The sequence below is a fragment of the Ascaphus truei genome, chromosome 3 (genome assembly GCF_040206685.1).
Source record: "Ascaphus truei isolate aAscTru1 chromosome 3, aAscTru1.hap1, whole genome shotgun sequence".
NCBI lineage: Eukaryota > Metazoa > Chordata > Amphibia > Anura > Ascaphidae > Ascaphus > Ascaphus truei.
In genome coordinates this window covers 131,070,221-131,087,787 of record NC_134485.1, presented here as the reverse complement: position 1 = coordinate 131,087,787, position 17,567 = coordinate 131,070,221, and the positions used below count along the sequence as shown (strand labels likewise).

At 43.1% G+C, this 17,567-nt stretch overlaps 1 protein-coding gene across 2 annotated transcripts in view; it reads right to left on the bottom strand.

Annotated features, from left to right (window-relative positions):
- SYTL5 (synaptotagmin like 5) overlaps window positions 1-17,567 on the bottom strand; it is a 564,125-nt gene that overhangs the window by 460,518 nt on the left and 86,040 nt on the right. The window lies entirely within an intron of this gene.

Sequence of the window (17,567 nt, the reverse complement as noted above, 5' to 3'; positions counted from 1 at the left end):
TGTCTGTAATTTGAATATATAACCTCTGTTAATTTAATGTAACCACGTATTGTCATCATACTATAACTTTCTGCCTACGACATTCTTGAGAACGGGAGGTAATGCTCACTATAACTTTCTGCCTACGACATTCTTGAGAACGGGAGGTAATGCTCACTATAACTTTCTGCCTACGACATTCTTGAGAACGGGAGGTAATGCTCACTGTATTACTTCTTGGTAATACATTTGATAAATAAATACAAATAAATGAATTGAATATATAAAAAGTAGTATATTAAAAGGGGAAACAAATTCATTAACATTACAACATAATAATTAAATTTAATAAGGAAAGAAAGTTAGCATTATAAGAATTGCAACACTGAAAAAGATACTGTTATTTTATTTATATGCTATAAATAAAATAGTTGAAAAATATATATACATTTGATATATTTATTTAACACATTTTTTTGCTGGAGGAATACACATTTCTTGATATAGAGTACTTCGCTGTCTCCGGACAGATGGAAAGAAATGAACATAATTACTACAGTAGATCAGTAATGTGTAAATAAAGCATTGATGACAAAGAGATTGAAAAACATTGCAAGCAAAATTTACTGCAAAGGGTTTGCTTTCCATTTAACGATAGACACAATGTAGTCTGTATTGAACCATAATCAGCTAGCTAGTGTCTGAGGTGGTTCTCTCTCACTTACAACAGCCCTTCAGCATCCTTTGAACTTATTGTCAAACCGATAATGGCTTTCCACGTTGTGGATTATTGGTTAATCATTTACCATGACAGTGTGCAAGGTGTTTAATAAGCAACTTTGTACCTGAAATATGGTTTATTGAACTCTAGCAGTCATAAAGGTCCAGGATAAAATTAGATTCTATACAGAGTGTTATACCAGTTATTGAAGTCACATTATGATGCTATTGTATACTGTATACACACAGAAAGTTATGGCTAGTAGAAAAGTGCAAATGAAGTTAAAGAAGTGCATTGCTACTAAACCTACTCACATAGCTGTTTCAACTTATTTAACCCAGATCATGCTGAAAAAGCTGTGTAATGTGTCAGGCAGAAGCTTATAGGTATTCATGTTAAAATGGATTAGAAACAGTGACACACGAAGAGCTCATTTTCATGTCATTACTCAGAATCACTACCCCGTCTGCAGTGGAAGCATTGTATGCTAAGAGATAATGGAGAAAGGCAGGTTTGTGGACCTGTCTGTGACATGTCAATGTACTCATAAGTGGTATTTTCATTTGTTGTACATTGCACAGACAGTGGGCCTCATGCAGTAAGCAGCGATCAGCCACTTATCGCCACCTTATCGCCAAGAAAGGCTACAGCGATTCAGTAAACCCCGATAACTCGTCCATAAGAAAAAATGTCGGCATTTTTGGGGGCCAAAAACACAAATTTGCCAAACGTGTGGCGATAAGCCACTTTTCGCCAGCTTTTCAAACTCGTGATATTCTAGTAGCCCCGATTAGCTTATCGTTGGTAGTCGCCGCTTTAGAATTGAGATTTTCACTCAAAATCATCCCGCCAGGAAAAGTTGGCAAGAAGGTGGTGAGAAGCTGTCAATAGGCAGCGAGACGGGACTTAGAAAAAAAAATGATTTTCTGTTAACATACTGTTGCGGCTAAGCTTAATCTAAAACTTAACCGCATTATTCTCCGGCTTTTTAATATTCGCGCCAAAATTGGCTGCACGCCAGCCGCATATTGCAGCCGTTTCTTCAATCAGCGCTAATGGCGCTGAACAATAGAAGTGCCTGTGGCGCCGAGAAAAAAAAAAAAGGCCGCGTCTGAACGGGGTTTTAAATTTCCCGCGGAGGCAGCCGCTGTAGTTTAAAGCTGGCCGCAACTGTATGTTTTTAAGCATGGAGTCAATGAAGCTGAGAAATATTCCTTTGTATTTTTGATGCCGTGGTCTTGAAAATTACGAGATGTAATAAATATAATCGTTTACCTTATTTAACTTATAGGGGGTCATGCAGTAAGTGGCGGAAAATTGCATTCGCCAGGGGTTTGAATTCACCATGTTTTCGGCGTGTTGCCCTCGCTGTATGCAGGAAGGGCCGAATCACTGGCGAATCACAGCGAGAGCAACATTCCCAAACATGGCGAGTAACCGGTGGCGAGACAGTCTGCCTGGCGAGAAGCTGCCGAGAAGCCGTCCCCTGCCGAGATGTGTCTGCAGCAGAGAGAGATCCGCCGCTCTCTCGGCGCAAACATCGGCAACATTAAAAAAACTTTTAAATACAATTTTATTCATAGTGTACATGTGCAGGGGGTCTCCGGAGCTGAACCGCATTGGTTTCAGGTCCGGGGACCCCCTGCTTCCCGAGATACAGGCCCCGTTATGAGGTGCCGGTATCCCTCTGCATTTAAATGTCCCGATCACATGACCGCGGAATGTAAACAAAGCAGAGGGATACCGGCACCCCATAAAGGGGCCTGTATCTCGGGAAGCAGGGAGTCCCTGGACCTAAAACCAAAGCGGTTCAGCTCCGGAGACCCTCTGCACATCTACACTATGCATAAAACACACATATCAATAAACAATCATTCCTTACCTTTGCGGCTATCTGCTATGGTAACGAAGCAGCATGAATATATTTTTAATAATAGTGTACTGTGAGCAGGGGGTCCCCTGAGCTGAACCGCATTGATTTGTGGATCAGGGACACCCTGCTTCCCGAGTTAAAGGCCCCGGTATGTGTCATCGGGTGCCAGTGTCGCCGCCATCTTTATAGCGTCCCATACGCGACATGCCCGCTCTAAAGATGGCGGCGACACTGGAACCGATGCCCCAAACCGGGGCCTGAAACTCGGGAAGCAGGCGGTCCCTGAGCCACAAATAAATGCGGTTCTGCTCAGGAGACCCTCTGCTCCCACACAATATTATTAAAATACATTAATGCTGCTTCATTACCATAGCGGATATCCGCTAAGGCAATGAAGGGGTTAAGGCATAATAGCATGTTTATTGGGGACAATTGCCCCCAATAAACATTGCAATAAACTTCATACACCCCCTGTGCCCCAAACAACCTCTATACCCACAGTACATATATTACATTTTTGGGATGCACAGCAATGATACTATAGGCCGGCGGTGGCCCTCGGGTGTTCACCGCAGGCCTGCAGTACCAATTCTGTGCCCCCCCAAAAAAATTAAACAACACATAAATACTTTTCAATAAATACACCCCCCCCCCCTAACACATACAGTACAGTAATGTGCAAAATAACTATTATCAAGATATGGATAATAGATTATTTGCCCATTATAAAACACATAAAACATGCATAAATAAAAAATGAAATGTTAATCTTAAAATCACCACATTGCATCTTACAATTAAACCAGCTGCTAGACAAATGTATATCAAATGTCACATAATTGCATTGAGTGTGTACATGATGCAATTAATCTGTGCATCATGTAACACTATGCAAATTCAATTTCAAAATAAAATACACTATGCCAGCCACTATACATACAGTACAATGCCAGCCACAAATTCAAATAGAAACTAAGCAAATAAACATAAATACATTTACCATCAATCAATCAATTTCCTAAATCAATTACAATACAATCCCAATCAATTATACAATTCACTATTCAATTCCTAAATATAAACCAATGAGAAAATAATTCTAATTCAAAGTAACCACCATCATACAAATCTAACTACCAGAAATAAGCCATTATTCAAAAGCAAGACCCTGAAATATACTCCTGCAAAGAGCAATAAAAATGACATTGAACTAAATACAAATTAAATTACACACACAACAATGTAGAAATAAAGCAGCTAGATACATTTGAAATACATGAAAAAAACATCAACATTAGCAAATCAATCATTTATTATCCATGTATCTCTATCCATATATATAAACATAACATACAAAGGCAATACAAGAGCATACAAAACAATGCATTTCCATCAAAAAAATCACATAGAATACACCCATTCAGTGTCCCTGAATGTATGTATATCCATAGGGACATAGATCAATTCAGGGGCATTAAATGGAAAAAAAAAAAAACGAATAAAAAATCTAAAAAAACCTGTAAAAGTTAAAATAATAAACTTTTCTTTTGTTTACTTACCATTAGATGCCCACTCACAGAAATCCAGGGAAACCGTAAGCTCTCGAACCAATCCAAAGGTAACCATAAAATAATAAACACTTAAAATCCACGTGTGTCTTCTGTCTTCTATTTGTAATCCATTTCATCAAAGAGGGGCTTCATCTGTAATCTGTATTCTTCTTTCTTCTGTCTTCTATCTTCTTCCGGGTCTTCTTCTCTTCTAGCGCCATGCCCTGGTCTTCTTCTATCTGGTGGAGGTCCGTCCTCCTCGGCGTCTGGCTTCAAAATGAGACGACATAGCCTTTTATAAGCCTATGACGTCACATTTTCATCAAATGGTTCCCAAGGCCCAGATTGGGCCGTGAAAACCATGTGATTTGGGGGGTGGGGGGGAATGATGACGTCATTTAAAGGCAATGACGCCAGCCAAGGATCTCAGCATTAGAATAAAGGAGATGTACTGTACACGAGAGGACAACGAATTGCGGATATTCAACGCTGGCTAAATACTTCTGGCCTCGTTGTACCAGCAGCAACCGTGAGCTATCATGCCCACGGTAAGACCAAAAAAGTCAAGAGGACACCAACGGTAACTACCGCGTAAGTACTGTACTACTGTATACGGTAAAGTAAAAGTAATTGTCACTCACTTCATTATTACTCATTATGACTCACGCACTCACAACCCCCCATTTCAGTACACAGTTTACTCACATTATGACACACACACACACATAAAGTACTGTTAATATTATATCTGCTATATATATGTTATATACTGTACTGTATATATCTGTTATACTGTATATATACCTGTATACAGTACAATATTGTTATCGCTGTATATTTATATAACTCTATTCTATACAGTATCTATCTATTATTATTGTTATCGCTGTATATTTATATAACTCTATTCTATACAGTATCTATCTGTTATTATTGTTATCGCTGTATATTTATATAACTCTATTCTTTACAGTATCTATCTATTATTATTGTTATCGCTGTATATTTATATAACTCTATTCTATACAGTATCTATCTATTATTATTGTTATCGCTGTATATTTATACAGTATAACTATTCTATTAAAGTAATATCTATATTTGGCCATACTGTAGGCCTGAGCATAAATTATGTACTGTACCTGTACTTGTGGCCTACTGTAACGTATTGTTGTTTTTCCTTTAAACTGTAGGGAGACAACTGTTCTGGTTGACAGAATAAGTGAAGCGAATGATGAGAAGAGTGCCTTAAGGGTCAAAGACACTCTGCAGAAAAAGCACAATCTAACTGTATCAGAGACCAGCATTAAGAAGATGAGACGCAGAATTGGATGGAAATATGGACGTGTGAGGTTAGTACTGGACAGTACAGGAGGTGAAAAGTGTGGTTTAATAAGCTGTACTGTACCTATAAAATTATTCTTTGTCATTACAGAGCGTACCCTATGATAAGGGAGTGGGTGAGTAAGGGGATTAACCCTAATTGGGTGCTCTAAAAAAAACCTTGCTGGTAAATCTGAAAGTCTTAAGATATTTCTTAATATTTAACAAGCGGAGTACTCTGTCACCTGAGGTACACGGTAATGAATAATAAAGCAGTAGGCAGTAAGTCTGTCGCAATGGGTTAATAACCCACACACGGACGTGAAGCCGTCTAACCTGACCGGTGAGCGTGTATCCAACCGGTGGTCCCTTCTCTGGTGGGCCTCTCTGTATTCCGTGGTCTGCGATGTCCTGCAGCACTCCGTACAGCTGCGTTCTATCCGGGGATCCTGTCCTCCACTGGCGGTCTTTTCCTTGTAACCCTCGCGGTACAAGGCGACCTGTGACCCCCGGATGTATTAGCCACTGCTTCCGTGTCCTGTGTGTATCGGCGACAGAGAACAGCTCCGCTCCTTTGCGTGCATCCGTCCCGGTAGAGAGGTAACAGGAAAAAAAGGGGGGATACAAGCACCGCGGAAATGACACTCTGGCTAGGGCAAGTGCAAAAAAGTGAAAAAAAGCTTTATTGTGGCTTAACACGCCATTAAAATTACATGTTCACCATCCTCTAGAGGACGGTGAACATGTAATTTTAATGGCGTGTTAAGCCACAATAAAGCTTTTTTTTCACTTTTTTGCACTTGCCCTAGCCAGAGTGTCATTTCCGCGGTGCTCGTATCCCCCCTTTTTTTCCTATGATAAGGGACGTCAACAAGATAAAGAGAGTGGTCCAGGCACAGGCATGGATCTACAGTGGCAAACATTTTCAGGATTGCATCTTACTGACGAGTCTACTGTATCTCTGGAGAGATTTGCCACCTTTGTATTCCACAAAAAAGGACGCATATCTATGAAGCCGCGTCCAAAACGCCCAGTGAAGATGCATGTGTGGGGTGCCATCTCTAGGCGTGGACCAGGATGCATCGTCATCTTTGATGGTACAGTATACTGTAATAATGCACAAAGTCACATGCTGTAGGCTTAAGCACTGTATTGTACTACTGTAGTGTGCATTATTTTGAGCACTTTTCTTTTCTTGTTACAGGAATCATGAATAAAGCTTTTTTCCAAGAGCAAATAGTGCCTGAGATTGTGGAATACATCACACGTGAATTCCCAGATGGTCACCGTTTCTACCAGGACAACGTTCCGAAGCACACTGCGTCAATTGCGCATATTCTTGACTGCGGTATCAACTGGGTGAAGACGCCAGCGGAGTAAGAACGGTAACCATGTCTCGTTTTTCCCCACTGTTTACTGTGTATCTCTTTAACTAATTCTCCTTTTTTTCCCCTCCAATGACAGATCGCCAGACTTCAATCCTATCGAAATGGTCTGGCATCAGCTGAAAGACCATATCCGAAAAGTGGTGAAACCCTCAAAAAAGGATGAGTTGGCGAATGGCAAAATGCGTTTTTGGAACGATGTGCTCACCGTGGAACGATGTAATAAATATATTGACCATATTGCGACTCTGTTGCCCATTGTGATAGAGCGTAATGGGCAAGCACCAGGAAGGTAGTATGGTACAGTACTGTACTGTAGTATGGTAAGTACAAGCACACCAAGTACAGTATGATACAGGTAAGTATGGCACAGATTGTTTTACAGTATACAGCATGCATTTTACAGCACTAATTTTTAATTTTTAGAGAGAGCTGCACTACCAATCTTGTTACAAAGTATTTTACAGTATAGTAGTTTCAGTATACAGTAGTTTGACAGTAGTAAATGCATACAGTAGTCCAATATGGAGTAGTTTTATTGTACACAATGCAATTATATGCACTTAACTGCACTAATTTTGTCTTTCCCTTTCAGAGACAGCTGGCTGCACTACAAAAGGACGGGTGGTGGGAGGGGGGTAATCATGTGTAAATTGTGTGAACTATGTGTATAGTGTATCTACAGTCATGATTTACACAAAAAAAAACCTCTCTCAATGAACTACAGAATGCAATGTGGCCATGACGAACATGAGAGACTAAAAATTTGTATTACTGTTTTTATTATTATAAATGTGCATTATTCATGATTATTTGTATTTTTCATTCTTCCATGATTATGCACCGGCCCTCAAATTTCAACTTACAGAAGAACTACAGTACACTACAAAGAAGATAAACACTGAAAATGATTATTTGTATTTTTTATTCCTGATAAAATAAAATAAATATTTAATTACATTCATATTTTTTTTCTTTGAACTTTAAATTCACTGTGAATGTGTGTGGGGGGGAGGGATTCTTCAAGAAGGCTTACATTTTTATTCATTGGTTACATTTTTATTCATTGGCTAATCAGATTAACATATTCAATTCGAGAAGGGTTTATCACAAGTGCGCATACTGCTGCGGCCGAGTTTATTCGAGCATTTGCCTGTTCTCGGCCGCAGCAGTTACCTGGCGCGCGCCGGAGGGTGCCAGGCGCGCGCCGAAGCAGCGGAGGAGAGGCCCGCCGATCGCGGCTTCCCCCTCTCCTCTCCGGGTCCGCCGGGTCCCCCGGAACCCCCTGCCGCCGTCCCCCACATCGCGGGACACCAGGGCTCCCTCGGGGAGCCCTGGACGCGCGTGCAGGGGGCGCAGGCACCCAATGACGCGTGACCGCGCATCGGTGACGCGCGGCACGCCGAGGGGATGCCACTTGCAAGCCGGGAAATCTCCCGGCTTGCGGAACTGGCCACACTTCAATAAAGTGTGTCGCCAGTGTACGTTACCGTAAACAAAGCCTCAAAGGGTTCGGGGGGGGTCATCATAATGGATTAGCATAACGGATTAGACAAGCATTTGAAAATGAATGTGAAGTTATACACGCATGCGCATTAATCATCAACTAGGTCCCTTCCCAAAGAGAATTACATGCAGGTGCAGCGATGTGACACCAGGCTAGTCTCGGGACGATTAAAAGCACAAAGCCAAGCATTAGCAAATGAGTGGTTTGCGAGAGGTGTCGATAAGAAGTTGAAATCCTTGAGCCTTGTGTGTGTCTGGGGGGGGGAGAGGGGTAAAGCTGCATGAAGGATTAGCTGCACTGTAGTTCAAAGACATACAGTATTTTAAACAGGTCATCATAATGTTTTGATCCCCACACCCCCAAATCAATAAAAATCACATAAAGCATGTGAATCACCAGTGTCGCATTAAAAAGCTACAGTACCGATAGAATATCAGAATAACGAGAATTTTTATGCAGGCACACATGTCTGGAAACAAAACAAAAACAACAAAAAAAATATATATTTTTTTCCAGACGAACTTCCACATGAATGTGAAGTTATACACGCATGCGCATTAATCATCAACTAGGTCCCTTCCAAAGAGGATTACACGCAGGCGCTGAAATGTGACACCAGGCTCTGCACGTTATACATGCAGGAATGTGATGACAAGTTCGGGATGATTGAAGCCAGAAACCCATCTGGCTTTCAGAAAGCCATCTGGCTTGGAGAGGTGTTCTGTACTATAGATAAGAAGTTGAAATAGTACTTTAGCCTTGTGTGTGTGTGGGGGCGAGAGGGAGAGCGCTGTATGCGCCAAAATGTGATACTGTAACACACCTATGCGTTTCAACAATGTTCAAATGAGATATACAGTACTGAACGGTACACGCATAATATAAAAAGAGTATGAAAACAAGTAAAAGTAAAAGTACTGATTACAAAATACTGTAATACAGTACATAGAGTACTGTATAGAAATGTGATAATTTTATATTCGAAGAAGACGTGACGCTATATTTTTGTAATACTGTATATCTTCCATTTTACAAATACTGCGCAAGCAGACATAGACATAATGCATAAGACATGCATTAGACTTATTAGACTTTTAAGACAACAGCTCGCGAACGCCCACCTGTGTTTTTAGACGGTTTTGCAGTATAGCAGACAGACAATATTTATCAGAGCTTAGTGAATCTAGCCCTAAGTGAGAGAAATATCTCAAATTCCTATCACCCACTTATTAAATTTACTTAGATGAACTATTTTCATAACAGTAACCCAAGTAATATAATTAACAGTTGGCTAAATTGCACTGTCTACCAAATCACATTTTATTTACAATAAGGGCCTGCAAGGAATTAACAGCAGATTGCAGCCCCCCAATTCTCTCTTACTTACTCTTGTTATATTTCAATACTTAAACGCACATCCAGGTTTTTTTTTTATATTTAATTTTAATGCTTAATACTTTTTAAAATGTAATGCTTAAAAAAAATATATATATATATATACTGTATATATATATATATATATATATATATATATATATATATATACAGTCATGTGAAAACGAAAGTACACCCTCTTTGAATTCCATGGTTTTACATATCAGGACATAATAACAATCATATGTTCCTTAGCAGGCCTAAAAATTAGGTAAATACAACCTCAGATGAACAACAACACATGACATATTACACCGTGTCCTGATTTATTTAACAAAAATAAAGCCAAAATGGAGAAGCTATGTGTGAAAAACTAAGTACACCGCTACAGCTTCCATAGGAATTAAGATGCTAAGTAGCAGACAGGTGCTGCTAATCAAATGCCCTTGATTAATTGATCATCAGGAAGTGTTATCACCTCTATAAAAGCCAAAGTTTTAGCAGTTTGCTGGCCTGGAGCATTCAGGTGTGTGTTAACTCAATGCCATGGAGGAAAGACATCAGCAATGATCTTAGAGAAGCAATTGTTGCTGCCCATCAATCTGTGAAGGGTTTAAGGCCATTTCCAAATAATTTAAAGTCCATCATTCTACAGTGAGAAAGATTAGTCAAAAGTGGAAAACATTCAAGACAGTTGCCAATCTTCCCTGGAGTGGAAATCCCAGCAAATTCACCCCAAGGTCAGACTGCAATGCTCAGAGAAATTGAAAAATACCCAAGAGTTACATCTCAGACTCTACAGGCCTCAGTTCGCATGTTAAATGTTAAAGTTCATGACAGTACAATTAGAAAAAGACTGAACAATTATGGTTTGTTTGGAAGGGTTGCCAGGAGAAAGCCTCTTCTCTCTAAAAAGAACATGGCAGCATGGCTTAAGTTTGCAAAGTTGCATCTGAACAAACCACAAGACTTCTGGAACAATGTCCTTTGGACGGACGAGACCAAAGTGGAGATGTTTGGCCCTAATGCACAGCGCCACGTTTGGCAAAAACCAAACACAGCATATCAGCACAAACACCTTATACCAACTGTCAAGCACGGTGGTGGAGGGGTGATGATTTGGGCTTGTTTTTGAAGCCACAGGACCTGGGAACCTTGCAGTCATTGAGTCGACCATGAACTCCTCTGTATACCAGAGTATTCTAGAGTCAAATGTGAAGCCATCTGTCCGACAGCTAAAGCTTGGCCGAAATTGGGTCATGCAACAGGACAATGATCCCAAGCACACCAGCAAATCTACAACAGAATGGCTGAAAAAGAAAAGAATCAACGTGTTGCAATGGCTCAGTCAAAGTCCAGACCTCAACCCGATTGAAATGCTGTGGCTGGACCTTAAAAGAGCTGTGCATAAACAAATGCCCACAAACCTCAATGAACTGAAGCAACGTTGTAAAGAAGAGTGGGCCAAAATTCCTCCACAACGATGTGAGAGACTGATAAAGTCATACAGAAAACGATTACTTCAAGATATTGCTGCTAAAGGTCGCTCTACAAGCTATTGAATCATAAGGTATACCAGCATAACCCGCATTAACGTACGCAACGGGACCGGAGCATGTATGTAAAGCGAAAATGTACTTAAAGTGAAGCACTGCCTTTTTTCCACTTATCGATGCATGTACTGTACTGCAATCATCATATACGTGCATACCTGATGTAAATAAGGCATTTGTAACAGGCTCTATAGTCTTCCCGCTTGTGCACAGCTTCGGTGCAGGTAGGGAGTTCAACTTTGCTGTTCAGGACGTGCTGACAGGCGCATGCGTGAGCTGCCGTTTGACTATTGGGCGATATGTACTTACTCGCGAGTGTACTTAAAGTGAGTGTCCTTAAAGCGGGGTATGCCTGTACTTAGTTTTTCACATATGGCTTCTCCATTTTGGCTTTATTTTTGTTAAATAAATCATGACACGGTGTAATATGTCATGTAAAACCATGGAATTCAAAGAGGGTGTACTTTCTATTTCACGTGACTGTATATATGTGTATATATATATATATTGTGACAGATATGAGGCAACAGTAGTGAAAAGGGGATATTACGACCCTCAATTAGTGCGGGTTTCTGCTCCACTCCACGGTTTGGAGATTTACCAAAGGGAATCCAGACCGGGACTTCTAGCTCTCCCTGCTTTCACAGGACTGCACCAGCTGATTGAGCAGGGAGATGATTAAAAGGCTGCTCTGAACAGAGCAAGACAGAGCTGTTTTAGTCTCAAGAGAAGTGTGTGCTGAAAAGCTGTGTTATGCCTTCAGGGTAACTGGAGCCCTTTTTTAAGGTTTGAAACAGTATTTATGTCCCAGAATTGTACCTCTTACATCATACCTGATGGGATTTCATGCTTGAGCACCACATCACCTTTACTTTATGCTGAGGAAAAGCAAAGACTTTTTGTTTTTTGTTTGATTTACTCCTGTTATCTGCTGTAGCATTTGTATGGCAAAATAAACAGGCCAAAGCTTTTCACCTCTGTGTCAGAAGACTGTCTCCTCTACCTGGAAGGCTGTGTGAAAGTGCTGATTCCTGGACAAAAGGTACAGAGCAAGAAGGTACTTTGTCACATATGGTGAAGAATGCGGGCATATAGTGAGTAATCATCCTCATTATTACTACCCACATTACATTCCATGGGTTCAACCATTCTGGGACAGTCCTTTGCCATATGTCCAAACTCTCGACATTTAAAACATTTTACAGCATAGTCCTGTGACAGGGTAAATAAAAGCCACCAGCTATATGCCTGGCAGACATATGTTTAGTCCGCAGTGCAGCAGTGATGTGGTTAACTTCAGCTGGGAAGCTCATGGCAATTAGTTGAATCCCAGCTCCCTAATCAAGGTGTGTTAAAAACCCCAGGATGTGCACACATGCAGGCTAGCTGGTCAGGAGACACGAGTGAAATACTGAAGAGATTACTGATATAAGGTCTGTTTGCAGAGTACATGGTTTATGAACTGTCTGTCTCTTGCATACAAAAGAGAACCTTATTTTTGCTCTCTCTGCTAAAGAGAAACTATTTTGCTCTGTCTGCTAAAAAAAGCTATTTTTCTTTTGTTTGCTGATTAGAAGTTATTTGTTTTTGGTGTGCTGTATGTTTTAAGGCTAAAAGAAATAAGCCTCATCCAAAGAACCCGTGTGTGTAGTTGCATGTACCCTGCAACATATGGTAGCAGAAGTGGGATTTTCAAAAGGCCCCTTCATCCAAAGAACCCGTGTGTGTAGTTGCATGTACCCTGCAACATATGGTAGCAGAAGTGGGATTTTCAAAAGGCCCCTGCAGTTAAAGGGCCACACACACACACACACACAAGAATGAGAAAAATGGAAGAAGTTTTGAAAGAGTTTTTGTGTGAGCAGACCAGACAGCAGGGACAGTTAATGCAGGAGCAGGCCCGGCTAGAAGCAGAGAGTGATGAAAGACTACAGACAGCACAGGATGAGCGGATGGCCAGGCTGCTGGCCCAATTCCAGGGGTCTGCCAATACAGAACCTGAAAACAAACCCCCGGTTCTCCTGAGGAAAATGGCTCCGAACGAGGATCCAGAGGCTTTTTTACTGACATTTGAAAGGGTTGCCGAAGCTCAGGGCTGGACTGCAGATCGCTGGACCACTGCTTTGGCCCCGCTCCTCATAGGAGAAGCCCAGCCCTCATATCAGGGCCTCCCTGCAGATCAGGCAATGGACTACGACAAGTAAAAGCCGCCATACTGGATCGCTTAGGTCTGACCCCAGAGACCTACCGGCAGCAGTTCCGGAACATGAAGTACACTGCCAAGGTGAGACCCCGGGTCCTCGCTCAGCGGTTATTGGACTTGTGCACGCGCTGGATACAACCCGAGGAGTGCACTAAGGAGGCAATTCTTGAGCAGGTGGTGTTGGAACAATTCCTACAGATAATACCGCCTTCCGCACGCTCGTGGGTAAAAAGCCACGCTTCTGAAACCCTAGCTTTGGCGGTCCGACTCGTGGAGAACTTCCTTGAGGCTGAGGAGCAGGCGAGTGTCCTGGACCCGACGGATCCGACTCCACTGGCACTTGCGGACACCCAAAGAGGGAGGTCGGATCAATGGGGAACCTACGGCCCGTTCATACGCAACCACCAAGCCCAACGGAAGGAGCAGTCGTTCCAGCAAGGGCGGAGTCCAAATGCTGGTCCCCGCCGAGACTCTCATCCCCTTAATGATGTCGGCTGGTCGCCAAATGAGAGGAACTTCCGAGGACGTCGCCCACAGGACCCACCAGATGCCTGGTCTCCAGTATCCGGTCCAGCGGAGCGCTATCCGCGGCACCCTCCTGCGAGGGAACCCTCTCCATGTTCCACCTGCGGAGAACAAGGCCGCCGGCACGTGTACTGTCCACAGATGGATTGTTCCTTCAGCAGGACCGTCGCCTCGGCCTTCACTGGAGAAAGTTACAAGCCCTGGCTGCTTCCAGCCCAGGTTGGGGAAAAAAACATCCAGGCCCTTGTAGATTCGGGCTCTGGGAAAACTCTGGTCTTCCAGAAACTGTTACCGCCTAACGTGTGTTCTTTTGACTCCCCGGAGGAATATAGAATGTATACACGGCGATGTAAAGCGGTATCCGACGGCCAAAATCCGGCTGCAGGTAAAAGGCCAGGAGGCCTACCACGAAGTAGGAGTCGCTCCTTGGCTTCCTGCCCCCGTTGTGCTTGGCCAGGACTGGCCTTTCTTTTCGGACCTAATGGCCCCAGTCTCTCACGAGGAGCCTTATTCTATGGCTCAGGAGAACCCTGGCAAACTGTTCCCCTTCTTGGCAGACCTTTTTCCCAGTAGACACCGGGTTCAAAAGACTCAGAAGCAAAGACGCTCTGACAAACAGGACTGGTTGCAGAAATATGGGTCTCAAGGTGACCATTCTAATAGCCAGAAGTCACAAGTAAGGACTAGGGATGGCCAGAGGGAGGGGGATATGGGCCCTGGAGATTTACCAGACCTATACCTCCCTGATTTTCGCCAGAGGCAAAGGGAAGACCAAGTCCTTGCTAGACAGTATGACAAGGTGTTAAAAATTGATGAGCACATTTTGAATGCACAGGGGGTGATAGAATTCCCCCATTTTGAGTTATCAAATGATATCCTGTATAGGGTGAATAGGCAGACACAAACAGGGGAGGTCACCAGACAGATATTGGTTCCCAAGGCGTTTGTCAAATCTGTGTTCACTCAAGCCCATACTGTCCCTTGGGGTGGTCACCTGGGCAGGGATAAAACATTGGACCGTATTTCGTCCCGATTCTATTGGCCAGGGATGCATAGTGATATTGCCAAGTTATGTGCGGCATGTCCGGAGTGCCAGCTAACTAGTCCAAAGGAACAAAAACCAGCCCCTTTGGTTCCTCTACCCTTGGTGTCAGTTCCCTTTGAGAGGATTGGGGTAGACTTGGTAGGACCTCTAGAACCTTCTGCAAAAGGACACAGGTTTATTCTTGTAATAGTTGATATCCTGAGGCGTTCCCCCTGAGAACAGCAACGGCGAAGCAAGTAGCCAACAAGTTGTTGGAGCTGTTCTCACGGGTTGGACTTCCCCAGGTTATGTTGACAGACCAAGGTACAACTTTCATGGCTAAACTGATGCAGGATGTCTTAAAGTTACTAGAGGTCAAGTCTGTTCGGACATCGGTCTACCATCCACAGACTGACGGATTGGTGGAAAGATTTAACCGAACTCTAAAAGGGATGCTGAGGAAATTTGTAGATTCAGAGAAGAGAGCCTGGGATGAACTTCTCACTTTTCTGCTGTTTGAAGTGCGGGAAGTTCCCCAGGCCTCCACGGGATTCTCCCCATTTGAACTGCTGTATGGCCGCCAACCCCGGGGTTTCCTAGACCTCCTAAAGGAGTCCTGGGAGGAACAGCGTTCCCCTTCTAAGAATACCCTGCAATATGTACTAGACCTTAGGAAGCGCCTAGATGTGGTTGGCCATTTTGCTAGGGAGAATCTTAGATCAGCCCAAGACAGTCAGGAGAGACATTACAATCAGAATGCTCGCATGAGAGTGTTTCACCCGGGAGACCAGGTGATATTATTACCCAGTTGCAAGAGTAAACTCCTGGCCAAATGGCAGGGCCCATTCTAAGTACACCGCCGCATGGGTGATGTGGATTACGAGATCGCTCAACCAGGGTCCAGGAAGGGTAAACAAATTTACCATGTGAACTTGCTGAAACCCTGAAAGATGCAGCAGGCTCTATTCATCCACCCGGTGGAGGAGGAAATGGACTTGGGTCCTCAGCCCCCACGGGAGAACATCGTGGGTGATGATAAAATCCCAATGGGTAAACAGTTGTCCTCTAAACAAAAAGGGGACTTGTTAGCAATAATTACACAATTCCATGATGTTTTTTCTGATTTACCAGCGCAAACTAACTTAATTTCACATGCGATTGAGACAGCACCTGGGGTAAAAGTACGTTCCCGTCCTTATAGGTTGCCTGAAAATCGTAGGGCCCTGGTAGAGAAGGAGGTACAAGAAATGTTACACTTAGGAGTGATTGAGGAATCATGCAGTGAATGGTGTAGTCCACTAGTTATGGTCCATAAACCTGATGGGAAGGTAAGGTTTTGTGTGGACCTCCGAAATGTCAACACGGTATCCAAGTTTGACGCATATCCGATGCCAAGGGTGGACGAATTAATTGACGCCCTTGGTAACGCGGAATATATATCCACGCTGGACTTAACAAAAGGATACTGGCAAATACCCTTAGAGGAAAAGTCCAAGCGCAAAACAGCCTTTGCCACTCCCATGGGTTTATACCAGTTTGTGACAATGCCATTTGGACTGCATGGAGCCCCAGCCACATTTCAGAGACTCATGGATAAAGTGCTGAGACCCCATAGGAATTATGCCGCAGCCTATCTAGATGACATTGTCATTTATAGTAAACACTGGCGGGCCCATCTAAATAGGCTGAAAGCGGTCCTCAAATCTCTAAGAGAGGCAGGGCTCACAGCCAACCCTAAGAAATGTGCCTTGGGTAAGGCATAAACCAAATACTTAGGGTATGCAGTGGGAGGTGGAAAAGTAAGGCCACTAGCCGACAAGGTAGTTGCCCTGAAAGAAGTTCCGACCCCCCAAACAAAAACGCAGGTACACTCTCTGCTGGGTTTAGCAGGATACTACCAGCGGTTCATCCCCAACTACTCGGAAGTGGCAGCCCCTTTAATGGACCTCACAAAAAAGTGTGCCCCTACACAAGTGGTATGGTCAAGGGAGTGTAAGAGAGCCTTTGAGGACATAAAAAGGTGTCTATCAGAGGGTCCCGTCCTTAGAAGCCCAGACTTCAACAGGCCTTTTGTAGTGCAAACGGATGCATCAGAGATAGGGCTAGGGGCAGTGTTGTCATAACAGTTTGAGGGAGTTGAACACCCTATCCTTTTCCTGAGTAGGAAATTGTTCCAGAGGGAAAAAAAATTACTCAGTGATTGAGAAGGAGTGCCTCGCAGTAAAGTGGGCAATCAAGGCTTTAAGGCATTACCTCGCAGGAGTCCATTTTAATCTGGTGACAGACCATGCTCCACTGAAGTGGTTAAATACAGTGGCGGCCGCCTTTAGCCTCCTGCGGCCTTTTCCCCGCGATTTTTAAAATCGCAAACAGATCGCGGGCTGATGCAGGCCGTTTTCGGCAGTTTTGGGTGCCTGCGGGCATTTTCATTGTCTAGCGCTAAGCGCTTTCATTGTCTAGCGCTACTAGCACTATCTGGTGATTTCGGGCCACGAGGAAAAGGTCCATGAGAGACGGAAAACATCCCCGAATTTTTTCAGGGATGTTGGA